Source organism: Pecten maximus, unplaced genomic scaffold, assembly GCF_902652985.1.
Source record: "Pecten maximus unplaced genomic scaffold, xPecMax1.1, whole genome shotgun sequence".
Taxonomy (NCBI): domain Eukaryota; kingdom Metazoa; phylum Mollusca; class Bivalvia; order Pectinida; family Pectinidae; genus Pecten; species Pecten maximus.
The window spans coordinates 71,096-84,219 of NW_022979575.1; the positions used below are offsets into that span (position 1 = coordinate 71,096).

Sequence of the window (13,124 nt, forward strand, 5' to 3'; positions counted from 1 at the left end):
CTGAATGTAGATGTCTATGGTATGAGTCTTTATTATTAAAACTGTTACCAACTGCAGTTAATATTATTCCAAAATTCCAAATTCTGTATATTCTTTGTGAGGGAAGAGTGCAGTAAACATCACGAATGTCGGAATGACAACTACGACTAATAAAACGATAGTTTTGTTAGCTTTATAAGATAAACGATCAGATTTCAACATACTATCACTGACCCATGATACATGTTTTTTTTTATGAAATATTAGCTGCGATAACGTAGATCTGGACGACATTATGTCTGTCTCGGAGCAGTGTAGGAAGGGTATGACTTCGTTCTTATAATGATGCAGTCTGATCAGGCTCTGAATCATTAACATTAATCGTAAACTAAGTTTAGTCCTAAGTAATTAAAGAAAAAATCAGGTAAACATGTGAACAAACAGATTAACAACTTGTAAGCAACTTGCCTTTAATTCGAGTTGATATATACTCTAGTGACAAACATCACACTACAGAGTTTCGGATGAAGCCCGTATCCAAAAGGCGCTCCCATTTTGACCGATTGATCATGTGATCAGACGTGAACAGACGGATCACGTGATCGTTGATTTAATTACATATTTTGATACAAAAATATGAAATATGACATCTAAAGAGACAATTAAATCTTTTGTAAGTTATTGATTTCTGATTTCGACTTTTCAACACACACAACAAAAATGAGACATGGATACGAAACTACAAGTAAAGCTAGGATAGATGTTTACATAGAAAATAGGGGTAAAGTTGCGACATCATTTTAGTAAATGATTGAAACAACTGAACAAAATAACTGTTTTGTCGAGTTTTTTACGTCATATTTTAATGTTTTTATTCTTGCAAATACCGGTATTTTGTGAAACGAATGTCGGTACGGTTCTTGTACCGAGTATACCGGTTGCCAACCCTTCTCGCACTTGGAACTCTGCGATGAATTTTTGATAACATAAACGTCTCAAATATATACACTTTTCGTGTAATAGCACTTTATTTGAAGTCTTGAAATTTTTCATAAATGCATATATATATTTAACTACATCATATATTAACCAAAAGAAACTGCAAAAAAAAAAAAAAAACTGGTAATATAATGAGAGAGAGAGTTTTTGACGTCACATCTCGTAGGTGATTGTAAACGTCCCTATAAAAATATAAACACATTATGTGGCGGTTGAAATATTATCTCTTCAATATAAATCCATCTTTATCTATTTATTTTCTCATTCATGCAGGTCGTTTGTTTTTACTTACAATCAGATACGCGTAAAATATTCGACCTGCGTACTAGCTGGCCTACTAACTGACCCGAATACTTGTGTGCCTACTATGTGTAGATATAATGTTTTTGTTATAATAAATAAGCTCTGGTGGCATTCAAAGTCGATGTAAAATGAAATATGTTTCTTTTGGGGGATTTTATGAGAATTATAATAAACAATTACAACATTCAAAATATAGATCTACTATCGAGATAAATTGGTTGTGTATTGTGTCGGTTAGCTGCGATAACGTAGCTCTGGACGACGGACGGATAATTTTTGACAGATGGTCGTGCCGGAGAGCAGTGTAGGCAGGGTATGAATATTCGTTCTATGTGTCGGTATGTACGAGTTGTCTCCCGTGATTATGGAGATAGCCGCTTGAGGTACCAAACGATTGGTTCCGCAATGAAATCCTATAGCTGATGCTATAATGTGAGGCACGCCTCCCATAAAAAATAGCCTGTTATTGCTACAGTGTGTAACTGTTACATTACAACTGTGTCTATATATGAGCATGTGGCTTCAATTGACACGGTCAGTTAATTTTGTGATTACAACTAGGATACATCACTTCAAGAACAGTTACTGGTCATATCTGTCAACAAGATTTACTCACATGAAAGCCAATCGTAGCTGTCAGTACATCCAGTACCAGCATTTGTACTGCCGCCATCTTTAATTGTCAATACTAGTATATAAAGTCGTAAACTGCCACAAAAATCCGGATTTGGGTCAGAGAAAAATAAAAAAACACTTTCTAAGAAGTGTGTTTTATGTCACAATAGAACAAGTAGTAAAACAAAAATAATTAATAAATGAATGTGAAATTATTTTTTGAGAAAGAAAGGGAGATAATGTGATAAATAAATTTAGTTAACATAGCCTCAATATCACATCTGCATCATCGGTCAATCGAATGTTTGAAATACCTCACCTTTGACTGAACATCGCTAATACCATGGTGGAAAAAGACGTTCGCATACGTATTTACATCGAAAATTCATTGCAGACCCCAACATGGCTTTTCGTTGACCACGAATCTATGCACACTATCCAAGATTTGAAAAATGAATTAAGACGACGATTTTTTGGAAACAACAATTCATTTGTGCTGTTACTAGACGATTGTGTTTTACCAAAGTGTGAAAAAACAGTTATTTTACGAGATTATGACCATGTCGTTGTCAGGTAAATACAGATTACATTAATCCCTAAAATAACAGGAAGTGTTATTGCTTTAATCGAACATGTCTAGTTTCATCTATTACACACTGTTTTGTCCAAATAGGAAGGAGTAGTGAAAAAGACCCCAAAACGGGTCCTAAAGACCTGAATGGACCTGAATGGGTTTTTAAGGTGTTTATTGCTTATAAATGTTATTTCTCGGTGTTTTATGCAAAAAGAGGTGTTATTACATGCAGAAACACCATTTTCATTTGAAAAAAACAAATTTGAATATTTTTTAAAGCTCGATTAATGAGTTTCTAATCAAGCTACCTTGACTTCATTCGAGGTCACAGGGGTCAAATATGCTAAAACTTTAAACAACTTCTTCTTGATAACCAAAAGGTCCGCAGACCCAATATAAGGTTTGTAGCATGCTGGGATAAAGATCTACCAGATATGTTCAAATCGATGACTTTGATATAAAATATATAAAAACTCATTTGACCTTTAAGGGTCATCTATATAGCAAAATAATGTTGAATTTTAAAAAAGAACAAACAAAAAAAATGTTTGGACAAAACTTGTCATGTAATATACCAAAATGTTTGTCTTGACATGTAGTTTCTCAATATCTTCAATAAATTGCTGTAGATGCCAACAGTTTCTTCTTATAAGTTACTTTGTGATAAGATGTGGCAGGGAATAATTTTAAGTCACAAAAATGGCCAAACCTGAAAAATAACAAGGCAAACATAAACTATAGGTAATTTTTAAGAGAATAGGAGCAATGTATCAACCAAAATCACTACATGACATGATGATTTGCTTACGTGTTTATGAGGTAATTCTCATGCCATGAGGCCATTTTATTAATTGCTAAGGGGAATAACTCCCACATATTTTAGTGGAACTACTTTTAATCAGAATTGTATGGAAGCCCATATATAACCATCATTTATCATAAGGGACATAAAATCAGTTGATACTTAGGGTTAATTGTTGGAGTACTAATAGTAAAACATCACACATGTTTCTTGAGTATTAACACCTATACCACCACAGAAGTTTTTTTTTAACATTTAAAATAAATTCAATTGATGTAGAACAGTACAATTCAAAAAATTGGTCCTGACCTAGGTATTACTCCTCAAAGTGAGAATTCATGAAATCTGCATTACATTACTGCTAGCTCAACAGTGTACCTGCAAAAAATAGAAAAACTCTTGAACCCATATTAAAACTACCAAATATTATCAAATTTCAACGATATCCCTTCCTAACCTCATACAAGACTTCAAATAGACTTCAATGTAGAATTAAGTTTTATATCATTGTTTTTCTTTCAGAAGTAGCATTCAAAAATAATTTTGTTACAACTTCAACCGATATCGGGTAAAGCAGCATGCCCTTGACTTAAGTAGTACATGTACATGTATTGGGCCAATACTATAATATATCAACATGTGTCTTACACAACAGAAAACTAACCTCTTGATGGGCATGCTTCATATGAGCTTGCTAAACATCTTTGTTGAATGTAATGTAACATAATTCTGAAAAAGAGCAATAGTATGTTACCATTTAAAACATAAATCTATCTGAATTACAAATGTACACTTCTTTAGCAGTATTTATATATATATATATAACACTTTCTAAAAACTACTCTCATGATTTATATCAGTTTTAACAGTTTAATTTACAATATATTTTAAATGCAGCTATTGTGCTTTATGATGCAATCCATTTGAATAAAGAATGTTAATTTATTCACCTGTGTAAGTTTTGTTTATTGTATGTTTGTAAGTTTTGTTTATTGTATGTTTGTAACTTCAATATCAGTTATACTGATAAACCTCTTATATATAAGACTTTTACCTGTATATCTGACCAGATTACAAGTACAATTGTTTACCTTAGTACCTACCTGTATAACTAATGAGTTGACAGGTTTAGTAGCCTTCTTCACCACCTCCATCATGTCTTTCTTCACTGTAATAGTACATTTTACATAATGATTTTTGTTTTTATCTCGCACATCTCAAAAGCTGCCATTTCATAATGTATATACAATGATACCAACACGATAAGCTATTACAAATTTCAACAGAATAGAAGTTTTTAAGATTTATCAGTTTATAGAGATTCACATTAACTTCCATGAGGTCACATTCACTCTGAAGGAATTATTTCCTAAATATAAAACTCATGTTTTTACCTTCATGCCTGCCATTGCCTGGTATTACATATTTACACAATTGATTGGCTAGCTCAGCCTGGTCTGTGTTACTTCATTTTAAAGTTCATCCAGATTCTTGTCCTCCTCTATAAGCAGACTCTCTTCCTTCTCATATCCTTTGTTTTTCCGTTCCTCACGTAGCCATTGATTTGTTTGCCCCTTGTAGCCTAACAATATAGAATTACATGTATAATGACATTGGTAACTATTTTAACATAACAATGCTTAAGCATCTTCATTTGCTCAGAATCAAAACCTTTACTCCATTCACAACAGAATATTTCACTATAAGGTTAAGTTTCATCGCTATGCCACAGCTAAATAAACTTTCCTTTAATTAATGAAGTTACACAACTTTTAATTTACCATAACAAAGCATACAGGTTTACAGATTAAATCTTTGCTAAGGACCTTTCCTTAAATTCTGTCATGATTTTATCTGGAATATATTTTAGGGTAGGAAATTCATTCAGTTGATGAAAATGGGGCTTCAAATTTTAAAATTGAGAATAGTACTCATGTCAGGATGGTATTACAATATCATTAATACGGGTGTTACCTTTGTATCTGTTTGGACATTACCTTTTCTATTTAAAGGTAGATATTGGTAGTTGATAGCATCTCTCAAATGTCCTCTCTCTGGTCCTAAAATAGGAAACATTTCACGATCAAAACAAACATATCCCCTGTAATAATGTAATAATGACCTATATAGAAGTTGTTCTGTTTAAACTGATTACTTTACAAAGTTTTTATTTATAACTATCCTTACAAAATCACTTGCACAGTGGCAAGTAAAAGTGACCTCATATTGAATACAGGCATGTGAAATAATTCTATCAAGAGGTTTTTGGCTTTTTTTGTATTTTAATCTTTTGTTTTAAAATATATTTAATTAAGCTAAGACTTTTCTTCTTTCTTAAGAAAATATGAATTCCCAAACAATAATTAATCCAATATATGCAACAATTTATCATTTTGAAAGCTGAATTTCAAACAACTTCTTAAACAGTGTCCACACTATGTATAGTTTGGTTTATAAAGATTATACTAAAACTTGAAAACTGATATTATAACAATTTTCATACCCAATAAAAGCCTCCACAGTTTCTTACAAGCCAGGCTATGTCTGTTTTCTTGGTAAACCGGTACCATACTCTTGTATTTCAGCACTTGGTTAATCCTTGTCAACTGCAAAAGGAACAAAAATCAAAGTACTGGAAGTACTGTAAACGAACATTATTGTTTAATGCAAAATCAGTAATCTTCTAAGTTTTAATTTGATAAATTTACTGATATCGGTTTAGGAATTAATTGCAAATAATTTGAAATGTTTGCAGCTGATCTGATTTGATTGTACACATGCATGTTTCTGTAAGGTCCTAATTGAAATTGGAAGTTTGTTGATCTATCTTGGATCGATGAAAATAAAATTTGTCTTCTTTCTTTCGGGAAGGCATCATCAGTTATAATACAGCCAGGACTCTGTGACCTTATTGATGCCAACTTCTAATATGCACTAAATTTAGGCTAGTTCCATCGTTAGTTTGGCATACATAGTTGTATTTCAACTTAATATGATGAAACACACATAAAGAATTACTGAAAACCAAAACCAGAGCTGCTAATCAAGGCCCGAATTAAGAATGTATCCTATAGAAACTGTACTCAAGCATTTATGGTACTTCAAAACAAAACAAAACCTGACTCCTTTTGTTCAGGAATCATTTGATGTTAATAAATCTGTATATGTGAAGATATAAACTTCTGGTATAATTACAGTATTGTAAACAATGTGATAAAGAATAACAACCAGATAAAGACTATCTTCATCGAATAATTCAGCAAACAGGAAAAGAAAACTTCAAGATTCATTTTCAACTTCATACCTGATCACAAAGATTACAGTCCATTCGATGGGACGACACATTCCCTATTTATTGTCCTTTTCCAATGTTGATCATCCAATCATACTGAACCACACAATTCAGCAATGTAATTGCACAAATCACACCTTTATGTGGAGAGAACATTTTTGGGGGTGTTATAATATTCCATAACTGTATGCAAATTTTGAAGCATTCCATATCTATAACTATATATATACAGTACGTGTATATATTTACACATATCAAAATTGGAATGACACAGGAGATTTGCAAGTTTAATCATCAGTCATGGGAGGTTTATGTAAAATGTTATATTTACCGGGGTAATTAGTAATTTTGAGAATATATTTATGAAGCTCTATTCTGTACATTCTCCCAGTGCTTAGAGAATGGACACAATTATATGCTCTCCAATGTCAAAATTAATCATATGTAAAATATTAGGGGTTTATTCGCCATTCTAGGCCTGATTGCCGTCATAGTAAAATTACCAAAATGGACTTGAAATCAATATTTTTAAGAGAATGATCTATGACTTGAATATTTCATAAAAATAATTTTATACATCGTTTATTCACTTCATTCAGATCTTCAGACACCGCATAACTTGTGAAGTCATATATAGAAATATATGAACCATTTGTGTTATTGATTTATAGTTCACACAAGTAAGCACTAGATGTAAGCAGTACGTATATGTACCGCTATCTACCGGCATGACTGAGTACAGTAGACTACACTCGCTTTGTGGATATTGACAGTATAACATATATTTACATACTACATTGTAATTCAATTTTAGAATTATAACTGAAATCTTGTAACAGCATGGCACAAATAGTCATCTGAACATATGTTGTATATTGAAAAATTATTTAGGTAAATATTAAAACATTTGCTTGACTTTTAGAATTGTAACTGAAATCTTGTAACAGCATGGCACAAATAGTCATCTGAACATGTGTTGTATATTGAAAAATTATTTAGGTAAATATTAACTCATTCGCTTGACTTCAATTTTCAATTTATCAATTCATTGATTACTGTGTTTGAAGTATGGTGTAGCGAGAATTTCAAGTCTTGATCATGACTTGATGAACGTTCTAAATTAACAAATTATCAAAATGAATTTGTTTGAAAAATAACACAAGTTCCACAGCAATATTATATAGAGAATCGATCACACTATTTCAGAAGTTATAAAACTACAAATAACAATTAATGAATGAATATCAAATTAAAGTGAATATCACAAGTCTTTTTGCATTTGTTTTTAGATAATCTGGATTTCCGTTTTCCGTCTTTGAAAAAAATACGTAGGCGTATTGCATAGTAAACGTAGCCATGTGTACATATGTAACAGCTGATTTCAACCAGATTGACTTAACATGAACTTAACACCGTCTCAGTAGTTCGTCACAATCGAAAATTTGATCGTGAATTCGGTATTTTGCAAATTCTTTCAAAATACTTCCAGGTAAAGGAAAAAAATGCATATGGTCTCTATACACACACCAAAGATTAATAGATCCTATATTGGGTCCATTCTCTCGTAAAAATATCGATTTGGGTCCACTATCGGCCATTTCGGTAATTCAACTCTAACGACAATCGGGCCGCGATTCGCAAATGAAAAATTAATTTAAAATTCGTAAACCTCTAATATTTTACATATGATACAATTAGGCATTGAAAAACATATATGTGGGTCAATTCTCTGAAAATAATGCCAATTTATATTATAATTAAGCCCCATTTTTCTTCGTTTCGGTATTTCCAAGTCTGCTTCGATTCACCTTTGGTCCGTTTCAGTAAATATTCTCGACTTTGCCGAAATAAAAACAAGCTATATAATTGATCATTTTAAACATGACAACTGCCGACCACACGTATCTAAAAATGTTATTGTTGATATCATCTGAATATTGCCGTAGTTAACTGTCACTTCGATTGTAAACCCATTGCCAAAGTCATGGAAGAATCGACCAATCAAATTGGTTTAACGTTTGATTTCCGTAATCTTGCAGTTACCTCCCTTACAACAGTAAATACGTTCCAAGTATCGCCTACAACCAATCCCGTCCACATGGCAACAAGATATTATCAATTGCATTTGATTTATTGGTCGTTTTCGTCAAAGGAAAATGGAATATGGAAATCGATGACAATGTTAACGCTATGACCAGTCACCCTGACCACAAATGTCACCTAGTATCTACCTTTCTCGCAAACATGTACAGTAACCTATAGTATGATACAATGTATCGTCTCGTATGCCGTTCTTGATATATTTTTTTCTCTAAATTATAGAAATACTCATCTAGTTGATAATGATGTAACATTCTAGAATATATATATTAACCAATCCCGTCCACATGGCAACAAGATATTATCATTTGCATTTGATTTATTGGTCGTTTTCGTCAAAGGAAAATGGAATATGGAAATCGATGACAATGTTAACGCTATGACCAGTCACCCTGACCACAAATGTCACCTAGTATCTACCTTTCTCGCAAACATGTACAGTAACCTATAGTATGATACAATGTATCGTCTCGTATGCCGTTATTGATATATTTTTTTCTCTAAATTATAGAAATACTCATCTAGTTGATAATGATGTAACATTCTAGAATATATATATTACACATTTAAGTAAATCGCGGACATATTTGCAGACCTATGCTATAATGTCAGCCGTTTTGGAATGAACACGGAAGAGCAAAACTTTCTAAACATCCGGAGACGAATGCGCCTGCGCAATATTTGTTTACATAAATATATTGACCTGGAGTTATTCGCAAAGTTCAGGTTCATTTAGTCTTCACATTTCGCTAGCATTATTTCTCAAATCGTATGCATCTTGAAAACATCTACTGAATACATTTCAACATTTTCGGTAAAACTACTACATAAAACGAAGATGTTTTTGCCAGTAAATTATTTGAAGCGTAAGGCAATGGGGGCAGCCATATTTCATTGAAACAGACAGTAGATGGCGTATTGGTGAATGTGGCTACCAAATATGGTCATATTTCTCAGTCCAGTTCTTGATGGCAATAACCGAACATTAATGTTCGTTTAAAAATCAGATAAGAATGTTCACCATTATAAAAGGTATATGTTCAGGATTAATAAGACTAGGTTAATTCAATGTTTAGATTTATATAAAATGCAACATTCTTGGTTCCATTACAATCATTTGCTGCTAAATGTTTACGTCCAACCAATAAATTTCTGGTTGCAAAAAATGCATAGTAATCTGTGCAGATAAATTTGTCACAGTGAGTGTAGCCTATCACAACATATGGTGTATATGGACTAAATTGTTCTCCTGACAAACATGAAATACATTTACCTTGGATTACAATATTCATTACTGCAATTTGCAGCTGAATTTACAACAATCATTACATACTTACCAAAAATAAGTATAACTTACCAAAAATAAGTATAACTTACCAAGATGGTGTATTATATCCTTTCAATGACAGTGGTGAATGAAGTTGGATCCATATGGTGTGGTGGAAGTGAAACCAAGGTTGCAAGTTTTGTTTTTTCAAGAATACAAGGATGAGTTCTTGGGTATATATGTATATATCCTACATGATCAAATACACTCAAACCAGTGCAACTATTTTCCAAGCATCCTCTTCGTAGATGATGAGAAAGTCACTCATAATTACCATGGACATCATATACATTGTAGTGCACTTTCAGGTTAATAAGTTGTAAAAGTTGCAATGATTTAAAACTGACAAAGCGAAAGTCCTCAAACCATCAACATGAATCATGGGTGAGAATCCAGTCCCTAATGATTTACTATTACTGTATCTATTCACAAGCCAAACTGATCATAAACAAGCTGTTGTTATGTTCACACATCAATGAATTTGAGAGATGAAGATCTGTAATCTTGCAGGAGACCTTTTACACACCAAGGATCTTGTTCACCATCGTACAACACTTCATACTCAGTTGTTGGAGCTCCATCGTTTCCAGACAATGTACCAGTTACAGTTCCGACGTACCATTTTTTGCTTTTGGTTTGATCTTCCCGTTGATGACTGATACGCCGTCCAACAAATTTGGTTCTAGGAATGCGTTTACTTCTGAAAAAGAAAAGAAAATTGTTCTGGATATAGACATTTAACTTTAAAATAACCATAAGAAATACCATATTCATATAAACCCAATTCTGTCAAACAAAGATTTCAAAACATGTGAAATATCATTTCAACAACATGATTTTACACTTACTTCTAATGAAATTTATATATAATGCTTGTGGGATATCAAATAAGAAAAGTTTCTAACAAAATGTATGTTTTTAAAACTTCATATATATGTAACCACAGCTCATATTTATGAGAATATAAGTTTATGAACACCGAAATTATCGGACAGTTCTAAGCAAATTTTCACAAGGATATTATGTTGTTTCTCTACAGAGCTTTATTGAGACATAAATAGCAACAATATATATGGATTTTTTATGATATATATGACATATATGTCCTATTACATGGTAAAACAGACCATTTATAAAAAAAATACCTGTTGTGACAAAGTGATGAACTTGGTAAGGACCCAGTACTTGTAGGAATAGATTTTTCCTTGGCTTTATCTGTCACCTTGGAAGTTTTAGAGGACTTTCGTCTACAGGATGCATTCACTTCATCATTTGACATGGTTTGCTCACATTCTCGGGCTGTTAACTTCCTTTTTGTGAACTGCAATTAGACAGAAATTAACAATATTTCAATAAGGATGCCTCATTTAAAATGCATGTTATAACATAATTAAACTTGTGAATAAGAGGCCCAATGAGCCTGTATCACTCATCTGCTTCAAATGTAACTTAGAAATTGATCTACCTAGGTCATGTATGCTGATGCTAACCTTATAACCACCTGAGGAAAATATAAGAATATTCTAACTTTATTTGTTGAAATAAATTGTGTAGCCCTTCACTCCAGATTACTGCTCACCCAATATCAGGTCTCTGGACCACTCTGTAATTGACAACAAATTATTTAAAAGAGAATTTGATGCCTGACAGATAACGATGGATGGCGGACACCACCCCATGACATAAGCTCACTTGCCCAAATGGCAGGTGAGAAAATAATTGAAATATTGGAAGCTTACCCAAATGCCTGGCTCTCTTATTCCAGTGATAGTATTGTTTCTAGGTGAGGCTAACTCGGGCAATAATGCTTTGAAGTAAAAAGCATGTAGTTTTGGTAGCATATTGTCTGTCCATAGTGTATGATCTATGTGTATGCGCTCTATATGAATTTGATAAGGATTTGTGGTCCTAACAACAACGTCTGCCCATGGTAATCCTGTAACATTTAACTGGCCTTGAACCTGATAGTAGTAGGGATGGTTGCGTTTCAAACGTAGTTCATTTGATGGTCCTACATGTTCAAGACAAAATGTCTTCACTTGTTTAACAGCTTCATGGAGGTTAACTGGCTTGCAAGGTAATAGATTTTTTATTTCTAACAATCCCATCACCTCATTGCTCTCATTCACCACTTTACCATCAGGGCTGGCTGCCAAGAATTTCTCTGTCTTACTGACTATAAGTCCACACTGACGGACTGATATATTATCACCAACTTCTCCTTTTTTACTGATGTATTCCTTTATGGTCATTGTTTCTTCTTGTATCCCTCTTCTGGTAATGCTATTTCCTTTAAACTTGGAATAAAGAAGACATTGAACCAACTTCTTTACAGCAATAGAGGGATTTCTCTTGATTACAGCTGACATATTGGAAGCTGTAATTCTTTTTCTCCTCTCATCCATCCACACCGATGATGATGACTGTTGCTTTGTCAAGCATTCAATTGCTTCAAGCTTGTCATCTGACAAATTGATGTGTTTGTCCAAGAATACTGTCTTCTTCTTTTCCAATTCATCTGGTAGTATATCTGGTATACTATCAACAGCTTCCGGTCCGTATTCTTGTCTTGCTTTTTTAGTCCGAGATTGCTGCTCGCCTTGGTATTTTCTCTTCATCCGACGACTCTGAACATCTGACTTCATTTTAGATTTTTTACAGGTTCTCAGTGTACATTCACGTCTGTCATAGAGTTTCTTGAAAAAGAATCCTGCCTGAGTCGATGTTGCTTTCTGCCAGGTAATTGGGGACCATAGTGGACCAAGATTCCTTCTCAAGCAACCACCAAAACATCTTGAGTGCCAAGAACCTCTGTTACACCTGTTGTACAATTTTCCACCATCAAATTTTGCTCTAATAGCCATCCAGGATTCTGTCAAGTTTGTTGTGAAGTTTCCAAGGAGTCTGGTACTTTTTGAGGCTACACGGTCCAAAAGTATGTTGATGTCTTTGATCATCATGGAATCAATATCACATGAATTGAATGTTGATTTACCCCTCGATTCCTCTTGTTCTCTTAAGGATGTGCCTTCAGTCCAAAACGATGATAATTCGTCAATGATGTTTGGAACAGAATTTAAATCATGTGTACAGGTGTTCTCATTGTTGTCGCTGCTGAGGTCAACGTTATTGT

General features: G+C 33.2%; 1 long non-coding RNA gene across 2 annotated transcripts; it reads right to left on the bottom strand.

The window, feature by feature from the left end:
- Positions 1-3,014: 3,014 nt before the first annotated feature.
- LOC117318964 lies at positions 3,015-11,329 on the bottom strand. Of its 2 annotated transcripts, XR_004530525.1 has the most exons (10): positions 11,137-11,329; positions 10,042-10,691; positions 6,577-6,701; positions 5,776-5,878; positions 5,270-5,332; positions 4,667-4,854; positions 4,376-4,440; positions 3,937-4,001; positions 3,582-3,650; positions 3,015-3,179 (listed from the first exon to the last, which is right to left on the bottom strand). It is a non-coding gene; the product is annotated as an uncharacterized LOC117318964 (long non-coding RNA). The 2 variants fall into 2 exon arrangements; XR_004530524.1 differs by lacking the exon at positions 6,577-6,701 and having other exon boundaries at positions 11,137-11,328.
- Positions 11,330-13,124: the final 1,795 nt, after the last annotated feature.